The 24,675-nt window shown below is 45.9% G+C and overlaps 1 protein-coding gene and 1 pseudogene across 2 annotated transcripts in view; both read right to left on the bottom strand.

Moving 5' to 3' along the window:
* Idua (alpha-L-iduronidase) overlaps window positions 1-24,675 on the bottom strand; it is a 368,620-nt gene that overhangs the window by 267,436 nt on the left and 76,509 nt on the right. The gene's annotated exons all lie outside the window — the stretch shown is intronic.
* Window positions 535-714, bottom strand: LOC135907967 (U2 spliceosomal RNA; annotated as a pseudogene).

The following is a 24,675-nucleotide window of genomic DNA, read 5'->3' as shown; positions in this document are numbered from 1 at the left end:
CGTAATGTATAGGGAATAACAAAATCTCAATAAAAGAAAGTGTTACACATGGAGTAGGTGTGCGATTAGAAAACATGCGAGGAGCGCCTATAGTAGCAATAGAAAATCGCCGTAGTGGCAAAGTATCTAGAAGAGTCGTCTGGTTGAGTAACGAGGACAAAATTTTCAGTTAACTTCTGTGGTCTTACGCGCCAAAACTAAGATCTGTTTATGAGACACCCCATAGTTGGAGGTTCCGGATTAATTTGGTGAGCTGGGCTTCTTAATTCACCGCCCGCTTTAATCTAAGTACACGAGCGTCTTCTTTATTCTTTCTGTGTTTTTTTTTTCGCGCTTCGCCCTCTCCGAACTACGGCCGCCGCAGCCGGGAACGAACCCATGACCTAGAGCTTACCGGCGCAACACCATTAAACTAACGCGACAGGCGGCGAAACAACGCAGAAATACGTCAGTTGTTACAGCGAAGGTCCACATGGCTAGCTTCTGGAAATACTGAGTTCGTCTATTGAGCCGTACAGATCGAGAATTTCCCCCCATACCTTGACCGATCACGAAGATAATGCAATACCAGGCCGAACCGCAGCGGAGGTGAAGCAGGCGTTAAGCACTCCGCCAACTTGCAAACATAAGTATAATATGTTATGTCCAAATGCAACCTCTATTAGATATTAAGTTGGTAGGAACAGATACTACACTTTGACGCGCGTCGGCTATGTCTACGTTGGTTTTCGAGTGACCTCACAATCACTACTGCACTGCGGGACGTCGACCAACGCACGATCGCCTAGACATACGGAGGAGAAGTGCGTGCCCTCGGAGTGCGGTGAAGTGTGTGTCTGTCCTACGTGCCGGGATTCGTTAGCGAAAGGCGTCGTGCCGCGTTTTGCAAGAATACGTGGGTATGTATATCCCCCGGTGCCTCATCGTTTTCCGAGGCTCAACATCGTGGAGGAGCGACTAGTCGCACGTCGCCTTCCATTTATGCGCATACCACGTTTGAAGGCCGGCAATGGACAGTTCGCCATTAAAGAGCCCACATACACAGCTTCGCTGGTCATCCACCTTCACACAGCAGAATGGCACTGAACTGTTTTTTTTTCTTATTACAAACCATACGCTAAGTATGGTTCGTAATTTGTAAGCACCGTGTGGACAACAGAATGGCCGCGAAGCGGAAGAATCAAGGTAGAGCAATTTTCACTGATCCTACAAGCCGGTCACCCGCAATTGTGCGGGTGACCGGCTTTCTTCTCTGCGAAATTACGCAGTAAGATAAATATCCATATTCCATCGACTACTCCTCGTCATGAGAATAATGATTCTAAATCGACGCTTTATTTTTCTACCTCCTCGAGATTAGGCGTGTCGATGTCGTCTGCCATCCCGACTAGGAGCTGCTGGTTTGGAACCAGTTCCCCCCACGCTGCAGCCCGATTGGCATCGAACACTTGCCTGTAATTGCCTAACAGCACTTTTTCCCGCTTCCCTCGAGCAATGAAGAGCTTAGAGACGCTTGGCACGTGAATACTTTCCTACAGCAGCTACGTGGACTAATGTCCCAAAACTCCACAATGAGCTACGAGGGAAACCGTAGAGGTGAGAGCCGCAGCCTTTTAAATGAGCAAGCATTTCTATACCTACCCAACGAGAAATTGGCCCGTCACGTAAGACAATGAATGGATCATACCCCCGTAAGCAAGCAAAAAATGAAATGGCTCATACCCCCTTAAGGCAGAGGCTACAAGTGCTCAGCAAAGTGAAGCGAACAGTGCATACATTCATTGCAATCGCGCATAAAACTCACAAAACACCGTACGTTTCAACAAAGAACGAGCTCAAAACAAGCATCTGAACCATCAATAAATCATTACATACTTCCCTCAGAAAATGTACTGGTGGTTTCGCAATAGCTTCGATAAATTAACCTTAGTTCACCTTAATTAACACCAAAGGTCATGGCTTCGACTCCCACCAAAGGTACAGGCTTGGATTGCGGCATGGAACTCTATCTTAAACCTACGTTATCATGTTCGCTATGAAAAATGGTATACGAACGATCGATGGGGGTTGATAAGGGGTTATACTGGTCGGATCAAGTTCCATAACATGGCTAATGCACCGGCCTCTGTGGAAATGCACAAATTCCACAACGCTTACGTATACTTAGACATCAAAAGAAAATTTAAATTATGACTAAAGTTTAGTTTTATGCGCCAAAACCATGATCTGATTACGAGGCACGTCGTAGTGGGGCACTACGGATATTTGCACCACCTGGGGTTCTTTCATGCACCTAAATTTAAGTACACGGGTGTTTTTGTATTTAGCCCCCTCGAAATGTGACCGCCGTGGCCTGGATTCCATCCCGCGACCTCGTGCTTAGCAGCACAACATCATAGCCACTAACTAACCACGGCAGGTTTAACACACAAATTTCTGCGTGAATTTTTTTTACTTCTTCAGAGCCGAGCACGAGACGTGGAACGATGACAAAGAAGTGGACCCACGCGTCCTCGTGCAGATGACGCACGTTCATCGAATCGCCGTTTTCAAGCAGTAGCTTAAGCTCCAGTCCAACAAGAAGCTCATCCTGATTCACTGGGGTCGCGCGCGATCAATAGCGACATAAGGCAGCATCGCCACGGCCAGAGGATCCACAAAGCCTGAACATCGCCGAAAGTCAGGACGTGTCTGCGTTGCCGGAGCCGCTGCACAGATACAGGAGAAGCGAGAACGTTCGATGCCTCTTTGTGACAAGCCGCGAGACACCGGAGCTTTGGCGCTTGGTCCTACTAGGCATCTACCCTTCCCAGGCCACTGAGCACTACTTTGGCGTTCTCGGCAGCGAAAACGATCTCCGTCAGCACATTGTCATCGTGCTTGCGCAGTGCAACTTCCAATGGGAATCCTGTTTGCGACGTTCGTCGAAGTCATTGCCATTGACGGTTACGAGCAGCTGCATCCGTCAATTCTGCTCCTGAAGACGTCTGAATTGCACTTTCTTCGGCAACAAAAGCAACGTCCGTCAGCGCATCACCAACGCTCTGACACAGGTCATCTAGCTACAGGAATCCTGTCCACTTCATTCTCCGATGCCGCCTCTAGTGACGGCAACCACCGCCAGCAGCTGTGGATTCTGCTTCTCACGACGCCTGAGCTTCACCTTCCTCGGCAGCAACAACGATCTGCGTCTGCTCATCACCAACGTGCTGCCACACAGACAAGCATGCTTGACACTCCGAAGTTATCGGAACGCACCAAGCCATGGGGCCAAGCGCTGCTGCAGCCCATACAACGGGCCGTGTGCACGGCGAGGGCCGCAGCTAGTTACATCCACCCGCAGCTTGTTGTGAGCGTCTCGGCGCCCAGATGCCAAAATGGCGTGACTGGTTGCCGTTGGCCACCCGCGACGAACGTTCGCCTCCCGTTGAGCGCGAATACTCCAGCATTCACAGAACTGCTTTATAGCTCACCTCCGCCTACGTCAAGAGCACCTGTAAGCTCATTCCACAGCAAGCCGCCGGACCGTTATCTATCCTGCGGCGCGCCTCAACATTTTGCCTTTCCTGCTGCTGCCACCGACGTCTCTCGCCTTTTTGACAACAGTTGCGAGGAGGTCGCGCAAGTCCATGCCGCAGCAGTTGCGCGTCGCCAGGATGACGTCGTCGAGGCTGCGAAAATGCAAAATGGCGACACTGCTCAGGCCCTCGCAGCGGTTGCACTTCTGGCGCTCGAGACAGGCGAGCAGAGCGAACATCTGCTGCTGTCACTGGGTCTCGACCATTTCCACCATCGGCTTCAACGTAACTATCTCTGCATCCCCCGCCTCCACAAAGCCAGCCACAAATGCGTCTGCAAGAACGTCGTCGCCGCAATCGAGCTTTCGCCGCCGCTCATTAGGCAGAGCCTCGAGCTTTTCCTTGGCAAAATGGCAGAATACACGGAGCAAGAATACCATGAGAGGTTGAACGCAGTAACACAGCCGTATGCAGCAGACGTCGACCAGGATAAGCACGACAGGCTGAACGCCGTCACACAGTCATTCAATGACGAAGCTGACGAAGACAACGATGTGGAAGACTTAGTGTGCGCTCCCACGCAGCCAGACGAAAGACACCGGCACCTCGCGTCGGGTCCGTCAGAGCTCAGCTTCCTCCTGTGTAAAGCGTTCCAGCCGTGTTACGACAACGATGCCGGTTACGGGTATACAGGAGGAGTTGTGCGCGCCGACCCAGGTGGACGATTCTCCACCCTCGAAAGCGCGACACTTGCTGAAGTACAGTAGACAGAGAGGGGTTCTATGGCGGAAGAGGGCAAGATCGACGAGGAGACACCACCACTGTCGCCAAAAACTACAACCGAGGAGACTCCACCACCTTCCCCTGGCTTTGTGTCAGTGAGCAATCCTGAAGACGATGATGGTGACACGATCACGGTCATCGCGCGACATTCGTCATCAGGTCCCGGTATGACCGGTGAGAGTGTCTACGAAGACTGTGTGACACCTGGAGGAGCTATTCGCTCGCTCATCTTCGGAAGTGTCGGAAAGAGGTCGGAACCCAACAGGAACAGATGAGCTAACACACGGCTATATACCATGTGCTGACGTAGCGCAACTAGTTATGGAAACCCTTTTCGTGATGGTCGTCGAGGCTACTGCCATTAGCGGCAACCAGCAGACGGAGGCGTGGATTCTGCTTCTCAAGACGGCAGGCTTGAAGTGGAACGTACATCTATTACATTCTTGTGCGTGACGTGCGTTCCTGCTGCGGGGGCTCGTGGAGCGATCTGGACAACTGTGGTTGGATGAGTCTACGCAATGTGCGCCTCGGACTTTGCACAAGCCTTCATGACGGTGTGAAGTGTGCGAGCAGTCTGGTTCACTATAACGATTTTGTTTCTTTAAAAGCCTTATTGCACACGAACCATTGTATTTATTAATGTACAACTGCCACGTAGCATCTTGTATATGATCTTCATATGTCCTATCAGGCACAATAAAGGAAATTTAATTCGACGTGAAGCCTTCCGAGATATTTTTTAAGCTGTAGCCGTAAGTCACATTAAGCACTTATCATTAGCTTATCGTAGATGGGATCACTGCTGTCCGTCATGCGCACCATCGCAGGTCCATCGCTTCAGTTGTGTGCACTACAGAGCATATTTTCGAGCCATTTAGCAATATCTCTATATCAATTTAAATCAATGGATGTTCAGAAGAAAGTGACGCACAGGAAGGATAGTTGTACAGTTAGGAAACGCGTCAGTGTCGTCCACGGCTGCAAGAGAGAAGCGTCGTAATGGCAAAATATCTGAAAGGCGTTCCTAATTACGCGAACAAACTTTATCGCCGCAGCAAAAAAGGACAGGCACCGATCTTTAATGGCAGCGACATATTTTGTGAAGTAAGCGGAAAGCTCTTAACGAGACTGGGGTAATCTTTGGATGTGCTCGTGTAGGTTATTGCTCCGTTGTTGTCTGTAGGTTTCATGTTATCCTTCCCACAGGCTGCATCATACCGGCTTCGCGCAGCATCTATGAAACCACCCATCGTCTTCAGCAGTCTGCATCTAACTGAGAAAGAAGTTACACATTGTGGCCATCTGAACAGGGCATGGTATACCAGAGACGATGATGTAAAAAAGTGTTGCGCGCGCAGCTCCATTATGGGACACGGCGCCCTTTCCAAGTTAATCACTGTCCTAAGCGACGCAAATGTCGCGCTGATTTATCGCATGTAACATGCCACCAACTGTGATCAAAATTATACATTTCATGCACATGATTCCGAATGCATCGTCTTTCATGCCTCTTTGAACTAATTGCCACCGCAGAGAAAAATTAAGCTCTCAGGTTTATCTCCCTGCCAGCGGAAATGGCCGTGCCACCAATATGAAACGCGGATATGCCGTGTGTATTTTTTTTTTCTTTAGATCGAACAGACGTTTTGGAAATCGCGGGTAGCGTGTAGAGCAACTGGGCTTGTTCGAGTCTATAAGCAGAAGGGGCGGATGCTATGAGTAGGTTGCCTTGTGGGGCGCGTTGCCTGGCTAGTTGGTTTAGATTCACGACAGACACGGAACAGCGCAATGTGACAGGAACCATGAATAAGACACGCACGCAGCGCGTACGCATACACCGAGTTGCACGTTAGCGGTGTGTGTGGGTCTTTCTTATTCTTGGTCGCATTGTCGTATTGCGCTGCTCCGCGTCTATCAGGCTTCGTGGAGGTATTTTGAGCACCGGAACGACTCAGAGAAGCGCTGCACTTCTGTATTTACAGATCGATCTTCCATAAATTATCGTGCGATGTTCCATGTGCTTTTCTTTAACTTGGCGCTATTAAATAAACATGTTTAGTACTAGTGCAATTACGCAGATGGCTATCAGTATTGCTTTGCTTCTTGATTCGAAACTAATATACACAGGACGCGTCAAGTGGCTGTGCAGTGATGTGTATATAAGAACACGGGGAGTTTCCGTAAACGTCAGTTGCTAGAGCGCTCCCACATCTTTATCTCTGTGCCATGCTGTGTTGTTCCGTTCATAGCGCACCCCATCGCAACTAAAATCACGAAGTTATAAGATAAAAAGGAAAATGAAAAACCAGGAATAACCGGATAAAGGGCCACATAATTAGCAACAATCCTATAATAACGCATTACTGACAGACAGAGCGCATCTACGGAAGAAGGCAGAAACTATGAGAAGACAGGACAGGAGCACATCTAGAAAGAAGACTGAAGAAAAAGTAGGAAGCTAGGAAGTAAAGGGAGACAACACGTTTTGAAATACATCAATATGGAGAAAACGACAGTGCATTCTGTGGAGAGGTGAGTGCGTGCTGAAATAGGCAGGAACGCGGAAGGCAGTCCCTGGTGTCCTGATCTGCAAAACCCGCAGTCAAACAGAGGCTAGTAGAACAGAACACGTAATAATTCTAGGAATTATTTCGCATGGAGATTGCACGTCGGTTCGACTACGTCTGCAGCTAAGTGGCGGAAGTGTATACGATGATTACTCAGACTTGAAAAGTTGTTGGTGCATGAGGTCAAATAAAATGCTATTCGAATTCCTTGCGCCATACCACACTATTCAGGCATAATAATGTAAATGACAAATAAATCTAACTGACAACGTATCCCTTTACCATTCCAATAACACCAGGTTTGCTTTGAATAACGACAGTACGCTACCATAAGTGTGCAGTAACTATCAATGACACAAAGCCTAATTTGCAACTGTAACATTGTGGAATAACCTGCTTGACGATATAAAATAAAGTGTATCCTCTGTTATACTCGTTTCTAGTAGATGGTCCTTACACTACCGTTTTCTGTTTCTTGTTATAGTTGTTATAAAGTATAATCACTGTTGGTTACTCACTTCTCTTCATTCATCTCAAAAGAGGAGGTTCCCTTGCAGGCTTGAGCTATCGGACCTCCTTCTGTATATTCTGCCCAATACGTACCACCTTTGTAAGCAATAGACGTTCCTTGGTTGACTGATTAAAACAACGCCCGATCAACAGAATAAAGGTAGACGATTTTATAGCTTTCACGCGATCGAATACGAAAAAATTCTGGTTCCAGATGAATTTAGAGTCAGTCCGTTTAACTGGCATCATTCAGAGAAGGATAGGTAGGACTGCAGAGCGAGGCAGCCCTCAGTAGTGTGAATCTCCTTAAAAAGTGTGATGTCGTGATCGTGAAGAAGAAATAAAGGCTACTAGATTGCTGAGAAAACGTCAGTGATGAAAAATATCAAGAGAAGTGGACCTAACGCGAAACCTTGGGGCACACCAATGGATACTGTATGGACAAAGGCAGGTAATTCACTGATCATCACGCACAGCTGGGTAGTAGAGGTACAATAGCAGCTTCTAGTAGTAGTAGTAGTAGTAGTAGTAGTAGTAGTAGTAGTAGTAGTAGTAGTAGTAGTAGTAGTAATAATAATAATAATAATAATAATAATAATAATAATAATAATAATAATAATAATAATAATAATAATAATAACAATTGCACAAAGGAACACCAAGTACAATAAACGGGCCTGTCAAAGCCACCAGTGGCTTGAGGGACTTGGCCCGGAAAAATCACCGATTCAGGATCCAGTATTCACCTTAGCAACGACATATAACAAGATAATGCAGGAGGACTAACAGCTAGGAAGCTTAACACGAACAAGGAGCAAATCTAGGAATAATAATAATAATAATAATAATAATAATAATAATAATAATAATAATAATAATAATAATAATAATAATAATAATAGCTTTATAAAATTAGCACTATAATATTATCCAAATTTTGTACTTCGAACCATCGTTTATTCATCTGAATCTCATTGACCAAGTCAGCGACAAGTCAAGGGAGAATAATAAAATAAACATTCAATCTACGCTGCGCATGTGCCATAGATTTCTACCACACTAAAATGCTGATGCGAGCATAAAAGAATTTGCAGATTGCTGCGAAGAGCGCCGCAGTAACAACGGCAGCTATCTCATTACTACGCGCTTTATTACCCCCAAATTGGTTGCACACTATGACTTGCTAAAGGCATTCCAACTGACGCGCCAATCTATTAAAAGAAGAGAATATTTTGTGTGTGCGTGTGTGTCTTTTTTTTCTGTTTCTGATGTCTCTCTTGGCTTATGTCTTACGTCTGTCTCATGCAAAGGTCTGACCGCACGGCGTCTGACCAGCACCGTCGATGTTGATGATGCACGGACACATAGGGCCACGTCAGAGATTGCCATGCTCTTTTTGTTCGTTAGTTTGTGTCCGCGTTCCTTTTTATCACGTGGTAATACAAAACATTTGTTGCTCTTCAATAAACAAGTACACACTTAACAAATTTTACAACGAAATCATGCAAAATACACAATAAGCAGCTTGCGACGCCTCTTCTTTTTCTTTACATCTTCAGAACCGAACACGCGGCGTTCCACGCTGAGAAAGAAGCGCTCTCGCGTGTCCTCGTGAAGCCGATGCTCGTTCATCGAATCGCCATTTTCCAGAGGCAGCAATCGTTCGAGACGGACAAGAAGTTCACCCTGTCTGATGTCGCACGCCAACACTACTGACTAAAACCAAGATTGCCATCGCCAGAGGATTCCCCACGCCTGAGCATCGCCGACTGGCAAGACGCGCCGACGTTGGCGGAGCCTCTGCACAGATGTACCAGGAACGAGGATGTACGACGCACCTTCGTGTCAAGCTGGGACAACACGGAGCTTCTACGCTGGGTCCTATCCTGCAACTACCTGTGCAGAAACACCAAAGGCTACCTAGGCGTTCACAGCTACGAATAACGTCCTCGTTAGCGCATCAACATCGCGCTGACGCAGCACAATTAGCTACGGGAATCCATTTCACCGACTTCATCGAGACCACTGCACGTGCGGGCGAACAGCTGCTTCAGCTGCGGATCCCGCTTCTCAAACTGAAGGAGCGGCGGCTTCCTCGACAGCCAGTACGCTCACCGCATCACCAAAGCACTGAAGCATCGAACATCATCCTGGACACGCTGGAGCTTTGGGAACGTGCCGAGCCATCCGGCGAATTACCGCCGCCCTTGCAACAGGCTCTGTGCTCGGCTTGGTTCACTACGACTTGCATCAACCCGCCACTTGTTGTAAGCTTCCCTTCGTCCAGACGCCGAAATGACGTGTCTAGTTGCTGTTCGCTGTCCCCGATGCACGGTCGCATTTCAAGCAGCGTGAACGCACATGGGATCGTGGCACTGCTGAGCTGCTCACCTCCGTTTAAACCAAGACCGCCTGGGAGGTCAATGCCCACCAAGCCGCCAGTGCGACTGCTTTCCTGCCGAACACCTGCACCTCCTGCCTTTCCTGCTGCCGACACTAGGTCCTCTGTCCATTCCGACATCTGCGTGGGCGTCGCGCTGGTCCGTGCTGCAGCAGTTGCGCGCCTCCAGGATGACGTAGAGGCTGCGCAGGCGAGGATTGGCGACGCTGTTGAGGCTCTCCCAGTGATTGCACTTCTGGTCCAGGAGATCGGAGAGCCTGGCGACCACCTGCTGCTGGCCCTGGGTCTGGACTTGCTCGACCATTGCCTTCGACAGGACTATCTTTGCAGCTACCTCCTCGGCACGACCAACTAGCCAAGAGCGTCCTGGCCGCACACCAACTTGCGCTGCCACTAATTACAGGATCTCAACACAGGGATCAGAATGAAGGTATATGGCTGAATGCAGTGACGCAGCCGTATGCCGTAGACCTCAACCAGGATAAATAGGACAGCCTGAATGTAGTCACGCAGTAATTCAACGGCAATGTTGAGGAAGATAACACGGCGGAACAGTCCGTGTGCCCTTCCATGCAACCAGGGGAAAGACACCGGCGTTCAGTGCCCGATACGACGTATAGTTCCCCGCCACTCAATCTGCCGGACCTCAGGACTCCGTGGTGCCATCTTTCGTTTTGTGGGCACCACGACGGTTGGGTTTCCTTCTGTGCAGGCTGGTGCAGTGGCGGCCACACCATATTTATGGACGAGGCGACTTTAAAGGACTTAAAGATTGCGCTTAAATTGACGACGTCGAAACGTGTGAGGTAGTCTTCGCAGTAAACATTTCGACTGTTTGTTAGCAGGAGCCCACTAAGATCATTTGTGTATCAGTGTACTGACTGCGTATATTCTTCCATGTGGTACTTTACTGGATCTATTCGACGGAATAAAAGAAATAAAACTTGACGCGCCTGTCTCAGGAATGTCAGTTCTCTGCTTAAAGGGCAGCTCGCCGTAACCAGGACACCTTAACTTATGGATGAAACCATCGTCGTCGTCAGCCATGAGCACTACCGCCGCTCGATCACTTACGCGTACTGAAGAGCACATATTCAACCGGTTGTGCAATATCGCCGAACAAATGATACCTCGATTGTTCCAAATTTTTGCTTTACCACATCGTCATTATTTCCTGCGATTATTTCCTTTCATTATTTCCTGTACGTACATTCACCGGATTTCTGGCACGTCCCTCATAGTGGGTAGGTGCCATATTTCCAAGGATAATCCTTATCATAATATAATTTAATATAATCACCATCATCATCAACGGGACGTATGGGTGTGTGCTTAACGAACACTCCTGAAGATTGCCTACTCTACCGATAGAAAATTGCCGTCATAACAATACAGTAAAGTCTCAGTTGCACGAACGTCAGTTTATTGAATATTTCAGAAAAACGAACTTTTTAAGAATCCCCGGCAGATTTCTTATAGATTCTACGCAAAAATTTTGCACTTAAACGAATTTCAGAACAGTGAATATTTCAGTTTAACGAACTCGCTCAGGGGACCAAGGCTTATTTTTACGATCAGGTCAGCGAAGTTTTTCGCCCTGCACTGCAGGCGCAACCGGGCTACGCTCAAAACTCGAAGGTGGAGTACCGACGGCGGTTGGTTCAGCGGATTTCGATTAATCAAAAGGTTGGCACCAATGCCCCCATCAACGTCAGGCAGGCGGCCGAGATGGTGAGAGGTTCCTGGTGGTCAGTAACTCCGGTTACCATTAGAACCTGCTGGCAGAAATCTGGCCTTTCTACCCTGAGCAATGAATGCGAGCCTGAGGAACAGCGCGACGAGATGATAGACACCACGATGTGAACAGAGATCTGTCATCGGCTGTAGGTCGACAGCAATACTTCGTTTGAAGACTATGCACAGTGTGACAGTGGACTGAGTACCTGTGCTGGACAGACGGATCTGGACATTGTTTCCAGTGTTCATCCTATATAAGAAGAGTGCGACGAAGAAGAGGCAAGTGCCGAGCCAGTTTCAAGCCCTATAGCTCTAGCTGAGGTTGTAGGGCACACTGGAAAGTTGAGAGACTTTGTGTCTCAACAGCAAGCTGTGCCAGAAGAAGTGTACAAAAACATTGACTCTTCGACAGTTTTGCTACTTCCTGTGCTTTAAAAGTACAAGTGCAGAAGATTACAGATTTCAGTGAGAAAGGCAGCATTATAACTGTTATGAACCTTGTACTTGTTGATATGTACAAATTCCATTTCACACATTTCTAACACTATGGATGCCATGTCTTTTGCTTCATGAATTGCACTTCAAACTTTTGACTCTGTATGCCATGTTTTATGTTGGTCTAGTGAATATTAAGTTTAGTGAACTTTCAGTTAAGTGAACTATTTCCTTCGGTCCCTTGAAGTTCACTCATGTGAGAGTTCACTGTATATCTAAAATAGTTGTCTGCTTCTATAATTTTGCAATCCATGATTAGTGGTGACACTACGAAGAAACGCGCCAGTTTCCCTGAAAGCTCGTATTGTGACCAGAATAGCTCGAATACGTTGTATGCGTGTTCTCACGTTGTCATGAAAAAAATCTAGATCATTCAGCCACACTGTAAACTCATTTACACCCTTAAAAGTGAAAAAAGGGTGTAAATGTGTCCATAACTCAAACCCTTAGGGTGTCGGCTATATAAATCACACCCTAAGGGTGTGAGTTAAAGAATATTTACACGTCACGTCAATTTACACTCACACCCTTAGGCGGTCGCCTATATAAATCACACCCTAAGGGTGTGAGTTATAAACAATTTACACCCTTTTTTCACCCGCCGTGGTTGCTCAGTGGCTATGGTGTTAGGCGGCTGAGCACGAGGTCGCGGGATCGAATCCTGGCCACGGCGGCCGCATTTCGATGGGGGCGAAATGCGAACACACCCGTGTACTTAGATTTAGGTGCACGTTCAAGAACGTCAGGGGATCCAAATTTCCGGAGTCCTCAACTACGGCGTGCCTCATAATCAGAAAGTGGTTTTGGCATGTAAAACCCCATAATTTAATTTTAACACCCTTTTTTCACTTTTAAGGGTGTAAATTATTTTACAGTGCAGCTTGTATCTTAGGTAAACGGGACGTATTAGGCGTGCATTGCAGTCACATATTCAAATGTGTTGGTTAGTTAAGGGCGAAGTGAAACTGGCTTAACGCTCGTTCTCCCGATGTTCAGAGGCGTTATATGAAATGCTTGCCAATTTCACACCTCACCTGACAGAACCAAGAGCGGAAGCGGTGTTATATTTGGAGAAGGTCGGCACCGTGTTATGGTTGATGTGTACGGAAAATTTGAACTGCATAGTTTATAAACAGCCTTTGTGGCAAATTACTTGGTCGAACTTTGCAAAGTTCCACAAGCTTATTTTATGAAATTCCTCCTAGGTTTCCCTAATCTCCTGAAAGAATTCAACACGCCTTAAAGTTGACATTTTAAAGTAAGGAGGAATTCTTATGAAGGATGCGAGGGCATAATTGCAAAATATATGAGTCAAAGATGGGTACTGCAAAAAGTTCTTAAATAAAGTTTGCGAAAGTGTTTCTAGACCGTTATCCACAATATTTTATAGTCCTTGGAAAACTGTACGTGACAGTGTGTTCATATTCCTTGGAAATTGGGGTGATCCTGGTGCTGATGTGCGGATAAAGCTGGATGTTTCTGTCATGACAAAATTGTTGGAAGTTTTCACATAATACCCGTTTTCTGCCAACTTTCATGCGTTTCATGCGCAGCAGGTTTCCGCGCTGTCCTTCGGGGAACTAACAAGGCACGTTATATGTGTTTTCTGGAGATAAGAGGCCGGCTTTGGGGGATGTGTAGGCGAAGATCAAATCTGGTTGCATAAATGTGGTCTTGGCATTAAACTTATGCAATCAAGCGCTCCCGAGCTTTATCAGTGTGGTATCAATAGCGCAGGATTTCCCCTACTTTCCTAGAAGAATTGCATATAGCAGCCACCAACACGAAATTTTAAAAAAAGGAAAAACAGGGAGAACGCAATAGCTAAACTGCATGTGCTCTTAGTTATCTCTGCATAAAATAGAGCCTTTGTTTACAATATTCCTTCGCGAACTGTTTGAAAGCGTTACACCGCGCTTATCCGCTGTGCCTCACAACATCCCTAAAGAACACAAAGTGACATTAAATTTAGATTTGGTGAATTTGGGTTCCATGTTAAGTTTAAGGCTTGGCGAAACGTTTCTCGTTCAATTGTGAATTTCACAAGTAATGACTGAACAATCTCATCTCCCTATTTTAATGAATTATAAGAGGTTCGTAGCAAGTTTCCGCTTGTCTGACGCGTCATCTTGTTTAAATTTCGTGGCAATAGGGAGCAGGTTTAATGGTTGATGAGTAAACACTGTTCATGGTGGGTAGGTTAATAATTATGGCGTTTTCGGTAAATTTCATATGCAGCATTCCAGGGCGTTGCAAGGGTGTTTAAAGAATGTCGTATATTTACGCCAAACGGAGATAAGGTTGGATGTAAAAGGGTGAAGGGGGGGGGGGGGGGGGGACAGTACGGCCTACTTTTTTGCGATACTTAAGGTGTGTTGGGGATGTAGGGCCGTTCATCATCATTTGTTATTGCAGTGTTCGAATGCGTTGTTAGCGCGAAACGTTTCATACGGGTGAACCAGGTGTGAGCAACGTTTCAAAATGTGTTGTTTAATTACATGCTGCTGGCCTTTGTAATGCAAACGCTCGAAAGAAACAGCTTCGCTGTAAATTGGACTAAGCTTCTACCGGGGCATACAAGTGCGCTGTCGATTTTCTTTTTTTCTGGGGACACAGCGATTTTTTATGATCTATCCGTATAAGCCTGAACAAATTTTTTTGTGATCTTCTCAGGATAGGCTGCTTTATCTAGTTCAACTTTTCTAGCGCACTATTTTTTTTTTTTCAGATGAGACATTAAGTCATACACCTGTGAGTAAAGCCGTAAATAAATCCTGTATCGTGACGGAAACCGAGTAAAAGAGATACATATTGGAGACTAAGTAAATACTACTGTTACGTAAACGAGACGTCCGGAAGCTTTCACAGTACGAAGCAACAACATTATAACATTGGCATCAAAGTTATAAGTGCCTATTTCACGTCAGATTGTATAAGTGTATGCGTCACAAGAATGCCTGCAGCTTTCTCCGTGCGGCATCTGCTAAGAACACTTCGTGCAACCTTTGCGTCGTCTATTGCTGGCGTCATCATCTTGTCTACAAACATCAGGATTTTTTCTAAAAAAAAAGTAAGAAGTAGCCAGAAAACTCTGTACATGTCCCCAGCGTGGATCGGATCTCGGTCGGTGACGTGGAATCCAGAAAGCTGCCGTCCGTGCTATGATTGTCGCGCCTTAGAATACGTTATTCAATTCTATCTATCTATCTATCTATCTATCTATCTATCTATCTATCTATCTATCTATCTATCTATCTATCTATCTATCTATCTATCTATCTATCTATCTATCTATCTATCTATCTATCTATCTATCTATCTATCTATCTATCTATCTATCTATCTATCTATCTATGTCCGTGCCTGCATCTAACCTTTGCCCGCCCAGTGACCCAAGTTGACTATTAGTGTGGACCACATACAATTGTCGTCAAGCCGTCGTCTTCACGCTGTCCTCGTAACATCGTCATCAGTTCAGAAACGTCATCCCATTTTCGTGGAGCCACGGTCAAGATACCGCCTTCGTCGTTCCCTCGACATCTTACCTGCTTCCTCATTACGGCTTCATCATATTCTCGCTATGCAAACGTGATTATGCGCTTTTGTCATGTGATCGTCGTCATTTCATCGTCATCTACAGTCGTCATCACGCATTCGTTGTCATACTGTCGCCTTCATACGGTAGTATTTAGAGCTTAGCCATCTGATTCTCTGCCTATCATCGTCGTCACGCCATCGACGTCATGCAGGCGTCATACAGTCTTCATACAGTCGTCGACATGCCATTGTCCCCATGCCATGCTCGTCCCGCTGTCGTCATTAGACCGTAGTCGTCATTTCAGAATCGTCATCCCATTGTCTTTGTACCGTTGTCGTCATATTGCCTCCGTAATTCCATCGAGTTCATTCCATCATCGTCATGGGGCCGTCGTCATTCAGTCGTCGTAATGCCGTCGTGGTCATGGCAGACCCTTTTCTCATGGCGAACTTTCAGCGAGTGTTATTGCAAAGTGGGCCAACAGCTGATACAGTGTATGTCTCATACAGCGAAAAGAATGGAAAGGACAGAACAACCAACCACTTCAGATTCTAGCAAGATTCCAGCAGACCCCATTTCACGGTGGCTGTCGACGTTTTTTTTTTAAATAACATTCAGGCAATGTAGCTATTCACCGTAATGCTGAAGACACCTTTATTCAGAATCTGCACTGGTTGGTCATTCTGAGACTCCCATTGCTTCGGCAATATGCGACATACCCTATCACCAGTATCGGCCAATTTGCTATGACACTCGCTTCTCAAAGTCGGCCATGAACACGATGCCATCACGATGACTGTATGACGACGACGCAGTGATGGCGATGGCGTACCGACTATTCTTTGAAGATAACCGGATGACGAAGCTGTAATGATGACCATATGAACTGAATCAACTGGCGATATGAGCTGATAGAGGACGATGTGGGACGACTACTGCGGCACCCAGACGATGGCATGAGAATGAATGCATGAGGACAGTGTGACTTTGACGGCGTGAGGACTACGGCACGATCAGAGTCGGATGACGAATATGCAATAACGCCCATGCAACGATCACGATGGCATCACGACCACGAGGCAATACCAAGTTGTCCAAGCTAGCAGACATCTTGGGTCACGGGGTCGGCATAAAAGGCTAGGTATCTAGATAGACACGCTGAACGTGCCTAACGTAGGCGTGTGTAGCTACATTGCTACAAAGCTTACTAATGTCAGTTGTCGTGTTAGCGGGTACATCGGAACAAACAGTTCAAGGCGAAAAATAGGCATTACAAAAAGCAGACATGGGGGGGGGGGGTAATATCCGTGTCTGTTCTTATCCATTTCTAGATCAAAATCAAATGGCTTTAACGTCCACAGTCACCGTCAGCTGACTTCTGCCGGAATATTTTATCACTTGGAGATCAATTGAAATATTTTATTAGTCAGGAAGAAACAGGCGCACCGTTGTTAAATTCCCGTAGTTACCAGTACACCATACAACTTCTTAAACGAACAGCACGAAACGGAAGACGGAAAGAGAATTTACTCAACTCAAGCGCGTAATCACCACTGAATGTCTTATTACACTGACCAGGTTATATACATATGCAAAGTCACATAGTACGTGCTAGTTGCACGCCATAAAAGTAACCGACAAAGCATTCTACGAAAATTTGTCGTTGTCAAATTCTACAGAGCTGATCACGCTTTGTTCCAGAATGAGAAAGAAGTGCTCCTGCGTGTCCTCGTGCAGGTGATGCACGTTCAATGAATCGCCATTTTGAAGCAGCAGCCATTCCTGCCCGACAAGAAAGTATTTCTGATTGCCTTGGATCGGACGCGGTCAATACAAGTACAAACCAACATCGCGACGGCCAGAGGATCCAGTGCAACTACCATTGCAGAGCGACTGTGGACGACCTCGCCGTTTTTGGCAGCGAAGGCGCCCTCCGCCCGTGTATCACCAACGAGCCGAGGCGGTGCAACAAGCTACAGTAATGCAGTTGGTCGCATTCATCGATGCCATTGCCAGTGAGGGCGACCAGCAGCTCCAGCTGTGAACCCCTCTTCTCAAGTCGACTCAGCGGCACCTCCCGCAGATACAAGCACGGCGAGCTGCGTCATCGTATAGCCCGCTTACTCAAGCACGCACTATCATGCTTCAGACTCCGGATCATTCGACCCATCGAGTCCAGGGCCCAACCGCTGTGGCCCTTACAACAGACTATCTGCGAGGCTTGGCCCGCAGTGACTTCCACCAACTAGCAGCTTGTGGTGAGCTCCATTCCGCCTGCATGCGGAAAAGGCATCACTGGTTGTCGTTCCCTTCCCTTGACGCACGGTCGCTTTCCGATAGGCTCGAACGCCGCAGGATTCGTGGCTTAGAGGCTGGACAAGTGAGCACTTGCGGCTTTGTTTCAGCCCTTTAACGGTTGCACTTCTGGATCAGGAGATTCGCGATCCGGGTGCACATATGCTGCTGGGTCTTGACCTCATACTGCTCTACCAGCGGCTCCAACGAAGCTGCCTCTGCCTTCACAGCCTCCACGCAACCAGCCACAGAGACTTCTGCAAGTTCCTGGCCGCACTCGAAGTTGTACTGCCGCTCACTCTGCAAAGCATCGAACATTTTCATGGAAGGATGGCAAGATACAGGGAGCAGGATGAAAGCTTGAATGTAGTTATACATCCACATGCAGCAGACGTCAACCAGGATGAAGAAGAAATATTTAACCCAGCAATACAGCCATATGAAGCACGCGTCAGCCAGGATGAACACGAGAGCTTGAATGCAGTGACGCAACCCTTCAACGACGAAGCGGTGGAGTATGCGGAAAAAAACTGCGTGTATGCTCCCACGCGACCGGAGCAAAGACACCGGTGCCTCCTGTCGGGTGTGTCCGATCTCATCTTCGTCCTATGGGAACAGTCCCAGCCGGGTTACGACAACGATAGCGGCGACTACGACCACTACGAGTTCTGCGCGCCGATAAAGAGGGATTTCCCAAAACACAAAGTTGATGTATTGCTGAAGTACTGTCGAGAGAGGCGATCATTGGCTGAAGAGGGCTACAAAGACCACAAGGCACCGCCACTATCGCCAAAAACTGCAATAGACGAGACACCACCACCTTCGCCCGGCTTTCTTCTGGAAAGCGATCCTGAAGACGATGACAGCGACGCGAACACGGTAACAGCCCGGCGCTCACCATCCATTTTCGATATGACCGTTGCGACTCTCTACGAAGACTGCATGAAACGTGGCCGTGCCGTTGGCACTGCCGTCGTCAGAAGTGTCGGAAATACATCTAGCATGCTGCTTACGAGGAGGATGAGTCTCAAGAAGCTTACTTGCGACAGGGTCTCAGAACTGAGTGCTTCAGGGGCAGAATGGATGCAGTGGCAGCAGCTGGAAACCTCCTTGCAGTCGAAGGCATCCAAGAAACTAACGTACATAGAAAAAGCCGACGACGCCAAAGGTTCGGGCTCAATTTCTCCAGATACTTCTCTAACAGAGTGCGTGGTTATTGAAGCTAAACAAGCCAACCAGCACTCAAGCATGCTAACCACTTGCAGCCCTCCAAAAGTACCTGTGGAGCAGCAAGAAAGTGTGGATGTTAATAAAAGAGGAATGACTGCTGAAGACCGTGACAGGCGCCTACTTCATACAAGCGATATTGCAGACCTTGATACAACTGCTACTGATAAGAAAGATAATGGTGCTCGAGATGGAAAGGAGGTCACTGAATCCTGCACAAGCAGTGAAATGCCGCCAGACACTGGCATATGTGATCTGGTGCTGGAATGTCTTAAAAACGAGCTTACAGCCGCAAGGAAGACAATCCAGAAAAACACGGGCCTGCAAGCATCCTATCGTCGTCTCCAAATGTAGTAGGGCCAAATCTGGCTGATGATCTTTGCACGCACTCTGCACGTATATATTCCGTGCTTCGTTGACATCATAGTCGGTCCTGCCATCGTGATCTGCAAGCTAGGCTTAGGAACAGGAACTAAATACTCTCCACCCAACAGCAGCGTGTGGATCCTGCTTCTCAAGCCGGCGGTCGCATTCAATATTCGCTTTTATTTTGTATTGCCCTTATTCGACGCTATAAAACAACTTTGAATTGACGCGCAGGTCTCGGGGATATCTTTTTACGCTGCCTGCGTAAATCGCAGAAAACATGACACGGTAACCTGTCGTTGATATCATCATCGTCCGCCATACAATCCACTGCAGCTATATCACTTCCGCGCAGTGAGCAACATGTTTTCATCCCGTCTAAGAGTATCTGTCATGCCAACTACTACCAAACTATTATGTAGTGCAGACCGATTTTTAAAAAATATATCATGGGGTTTTACTTTTCAAAACCGCCATCTCAATATGAGGCACAACGTAGTGGGGAACTCCGGATTAATTTTGCCCTCCTAGCAATCCTTAATGTGCGCCTACATCTAAGTACACAGGTGTTTTTGCATTTCGCCCCTATCGAAAAGCGTATTCCGACGGATAAGTTCGAATTTTATCGAGGCGAATTGTTCTTAAAGCGGTTAGCTGAATGCTATATAATATTATTTTAGAGAAGATGTTAGGCCCTATACGTACCATATACTTTAGGTCACATTGCTGACCCCTTTTCTCAATAGATGTAGACAGAAAAATGTGACAGAAGTTTAGTTACAGAAAGGCAGAGAGGTCGCTCAGCATGTGTAGGTATTAGAAAAAATATATTCTATCGTTGTTTTCAGCATTTATTCTTCTTTTTGTTGAAGCTACTGCTCGCCCAATATTATTATGCTCGCTTTTTTCAAATTTTTACTGTTTCTTTGCTCAGTTTTAGGCATTGTTAGATAATAAATGTTTTGTGGAACAATAACGCTTCAATCAAGCACAATAATTGTACTGCAGTAGATTTCCTAGTTTGCGCACTAAATAGTGAAAGAAAATTCTTCGCATTTGCGCTTGCTTAGATGATGCGAAAAATGTTGAAAAAATTTAAGTTCTGAGACAATTGTTCTTTAAATGAAAAAAACGTCTATTACACAACTAAAATGGAAGAAATACGAATTTATGGACTCATTCAATAATCATCAGCAGGGTATACGTCACGATAAACACTTTCTTTTCTTTGTCTGGTTTGTTTCCTAGCCTTTGAGGGTTCTTTTGTGTATTGCTGTGTAGCCCTTTCGATGGGATAAGGTCAATGCTGGTCAATGCTATGTAACCCATCCACTGACTAGCGTCCTGATGCAATTCTGAATATCTTCAGAACGCTGCATCGGACAATGCTATCATCATTAAATGTGACAGCGACAACCAGTGTAGCTGCATTCAATATCTCAAGTGCAGGCGACAACTGAGCGCATTCTGATGCTTTCTAACAGCTGAACGTTCCGACCGCAGACTTAGCACACAGTGCATAAAAGTTCGATGTCAAGCAATCCGTACCCATTGTCACTAAAAGTCTGGATTTCCGAGTCCACTCACGCTTCTAAATGCGTGGTTTTGAAAACGGCATGCACCTTGCGTTGGGCCCCGATGCCCGGCGTTTTCAGGCAAAAACAACATTTCTTACCATGACGGGCCAACGTATACCGATTTCCGTAGAGGTGGACGCTCCTACAAAGCTCACTTTTGTGTGTTCATCTCTTCAGGTTTAAAAATGTAGGTTCCGACGAAGAAACAAATCGCTATGTGCAAAGATATAACACCGAACTAATCCACAAGTAAGCAATGTGATCCATACATAATACTATAGGCACAGCTTGGGACTCGACTTGGCTCTTGGAAAAGCTACTTGTTGTTGTTGTTGATTTTGCAACAATAAATCTACAGGAAAGCCATTACTTCAGCAAAAAGAATACATTATAACACAGTTTTAAAAGATATTTGACAGTTCGAATGTTTGTTGATAATACGAATGTATGTGATTTAGTTAACCACAAATTTCGAATAATAAAGCCTAATTATTATGGGAAACATGGTCGCGTACAGGAACTAACAAAATCGGCAACAAATCGTCGCAGTAAATAAACCAGGGTGACGAGATATGAAGGCAGTTTGCGAAGTTTCGCACGGGAATATATTAGGCCATGTATTGTTTACTTTATATATTGATGATGTGGTATACCTAATAATTGCAGTGCAGAAGTTATTATACATGCGGATAACACCAGCATTTTCTTTTCAGGTAATAACATATATACATTTTAATACAGATATAATGGCAATTGTAAAGTACAAAAAGTAGCAGTATGGTCGTTACCGAATGGCGCAAAGATTAATTACAGCAAAATAAAGGCAATTATTTTGATACCAAAGAACAAAGAAATCCTTTCACATGTAGATATTGTTTTAAACGGTCGTAGCATTTAACTTGTTTACCATTTTAAGCACCAACGAGCGGCCTTTTCTGCAAATATGTCCTAAGATAGTCACATAAGACTGATCCAAAACGTTGTTGGCAAAACAGGAATAGTTGGTCGCATCAAATACCTTCTCTCGGGGCAGGTGAAATTACTTATTTACAATTCCTTATGTTACTCTCACTTGCTGTGTACTGCACTGCGGCATCAGGACGTTTTCTTAGCAACAAAAAATAAGTGCAATGTAAGAACAGTTCATTCTGTACGCTTATAATACCTCTTTTAATTAGCACACCAACTGCTGATCTATTTATCAGTGCTTCCTGTCATTAGAATTCACCAGTGATAGCATTATATGCTAAGTATGCGACGGTCCAATTTCTCGGTATTCTTTGCGGTGTTCTTTGCATCTTAGCCCTTCAGCACCTCAGCAGTGTTGGCTACCTGATGCCTTGAGTTCTTGACCAGGTTGCAGCGGACGATGGTCTCTCCGTCCCAAATCTGGTTGTATTGATATTACAATCTGGGTGACCACAGGGTCAGACGGCGCCATTCAAGACGCACTACAGGAAGCCGTCAATATAGTTCAAGAGTATGCAACAGCCGGAGGACTCACATGCGCAGCTGAGAAGTCGGAGCTCCTGCTTGTATTTAAAAAACGGAACAGGACCGATATTCCACCAGCCATCACATTGCATCTCAGTGGCAACGTTATTCCAAGGGTAGACAGACTACGTGTACTTGGCCTTCACATACAACACAACGGGAAGGCCACACATACCCTACACGTGCTCCGCCAACAACTTACCCAAATAACGCACATGATAAAGCGCATTACAAACCGCCGACAAGGACTGAAAGAAAAAGACGTACTCCAAATTGTGCAAGCCCTCATAATCAGCCGATTAACCTACCACCTGCCCTATCATAATCTGACTCAGACTGAGATGCACCAGATGGACACCCTCCTCCGTACGGCACTAAAGGCAGCGCTCGGACTACCCCAACATGCGTCTACGCAGCTGCTACTACGACTGGGAGTGCACAACACCATTTTGCAACAATAAATCTACAGGAAAGCCATTACTTCAGCAAAAAGAATACATTATAACACAGTTTTAAAAGATATTTGACAGTTCGAATGTTTGTTGATAATACGAATGTATGTGATTTAGTTAACCACAAATTTCGAATAATAAAGCCTAATTATTATGGGAAACATGGTCGCGTACAGGAACTAACAAAATCGGCAACAAATCGTCGCAGTAAATAAACCAGGGTGACGAGATATGAAGGCAGTTTGCGAAGTTTCGCACGGGAATATATTAGGCCATGTATTGTTTACTTTATATATTGATGATGTGGTATACCTAATAATTGCAGTGCAGAAGTTATTATACATGCGGATAACACCAGCATTTTCTTTTCAGGTAATAACATATATACATTTTAATACAGATATAATGGCAATTGTAAAGTACAAAAAGTAGCAGTATGGTCGTTACCGAATGGCGCAAAGATTAATTACAGCAAAATAAAGGCAATTATTTTGATACCAAAGAACAAAGAAATCCTTTCACATGTAGATATTGTTTTAAACGGTCGTAGCATTTAACTTGTTTACCATTTTAAGCACCAACGAGCGGCCTTTTCTGCAAATATGTCCTAAGATAGTCACATAAGACTGATCCAAAACGTTGTTGGCAAAACAGGAATAGTTGGTCGCATCAAATACCTTCTCTCGGGGCAGGTGAAATTACTTATTTACAATTCCTTATGTTACTCTCACTTGCTGTGTACTGCACTGCGGCATCAGGACGTTTTCTTAGCAACAAAAAATAAGTGCAATGTAAGAACAGTTCATTCTGTACGCTTATAATACCTCTTTTAATTAGCACACCAACTGCTGATCTATTTATCAGTGCTTCCTGTCATTAGAATTCACCAGTGATAGCATTATATGCTAAGTATGCGACGGTCCAATTTCTCGGTATTCTTTGCGGTGTTCTTTGCATCTTAGCCCTTCAGCACCTCAGCAGTGTTGGCTACCTGATGCCTTGAGTTCTTGACCAGGTTGCAGCGGACGATGGTCTCTCCGTCCCAAATCTGGTTGTATTGATATTACAATCTGGGTGACCACAGGGTCAGACGGCGCCATTCAAGACGCACTACAGGAAGCCGTCAATATAGTTCAAGAGTATGCAACAGCCGGAGGACTCACATGCGCAGCTGAGAAGTCGGAGCTCCTGCTTGTATTTAAAAAACGGAACAGGACCGATATTCCACCAGCCATCACATTGCATCTCAGTGGCAACGTTATTCCAAGGGTAGACAGACTACGTGTACTTGGCCTTCACATACAACACAACGGGAAGGCCACACATACCCTACACGTGCTCCGCCAACAACTTACCCAAATAACGCACATGATAAAGCGCATTACAAACCGCCGACAAGGACTGAAAGAAAAAGACGTACTCCAAATTGTGCAAGCCCTCATAATCAGCCGATTAACCTACCACCTGCCCTATCATAATCTGACTCAGACTGAGATGCACCAGATGGACACCCTCCTCCGTACGGCACTAAAGGCAGCGCTCGGACTACCCCAACATGCGTCTACGCAGCTGCTACTACGACTGGGAGTGCACAACACCATCCGCGAACTAGTTGAAGGTCATCTGAACAGCCAATTGCAACGTCTGCAACGAACAATGCAAGGGTGCCACATTCTATCCCGGCTAGGATACCAAACACCGAGAGAACCACAACA

This window comes from Dermacentor albipictus, chromosome 1, assembly GCF_038994185.2.
Source record: "Dermacentor albipictus isolate Rhodes 1998 colony chromosome 1, USDA_Dalb.pri_finalv2, whole genome shotgun sequence".
Classification (NCBI taxonomy): Eukaryota; Metazoa; Arthropoda; class Arachnida; order Ixodida; family Ixodidae; genus Dermacentor; species Dermacentor albipictus.
The sequence above is the reverse complement of the archived record's forward strand: the minus strand, read 5'-3'. Positions and strand labels throughout refer to the sequence as shown.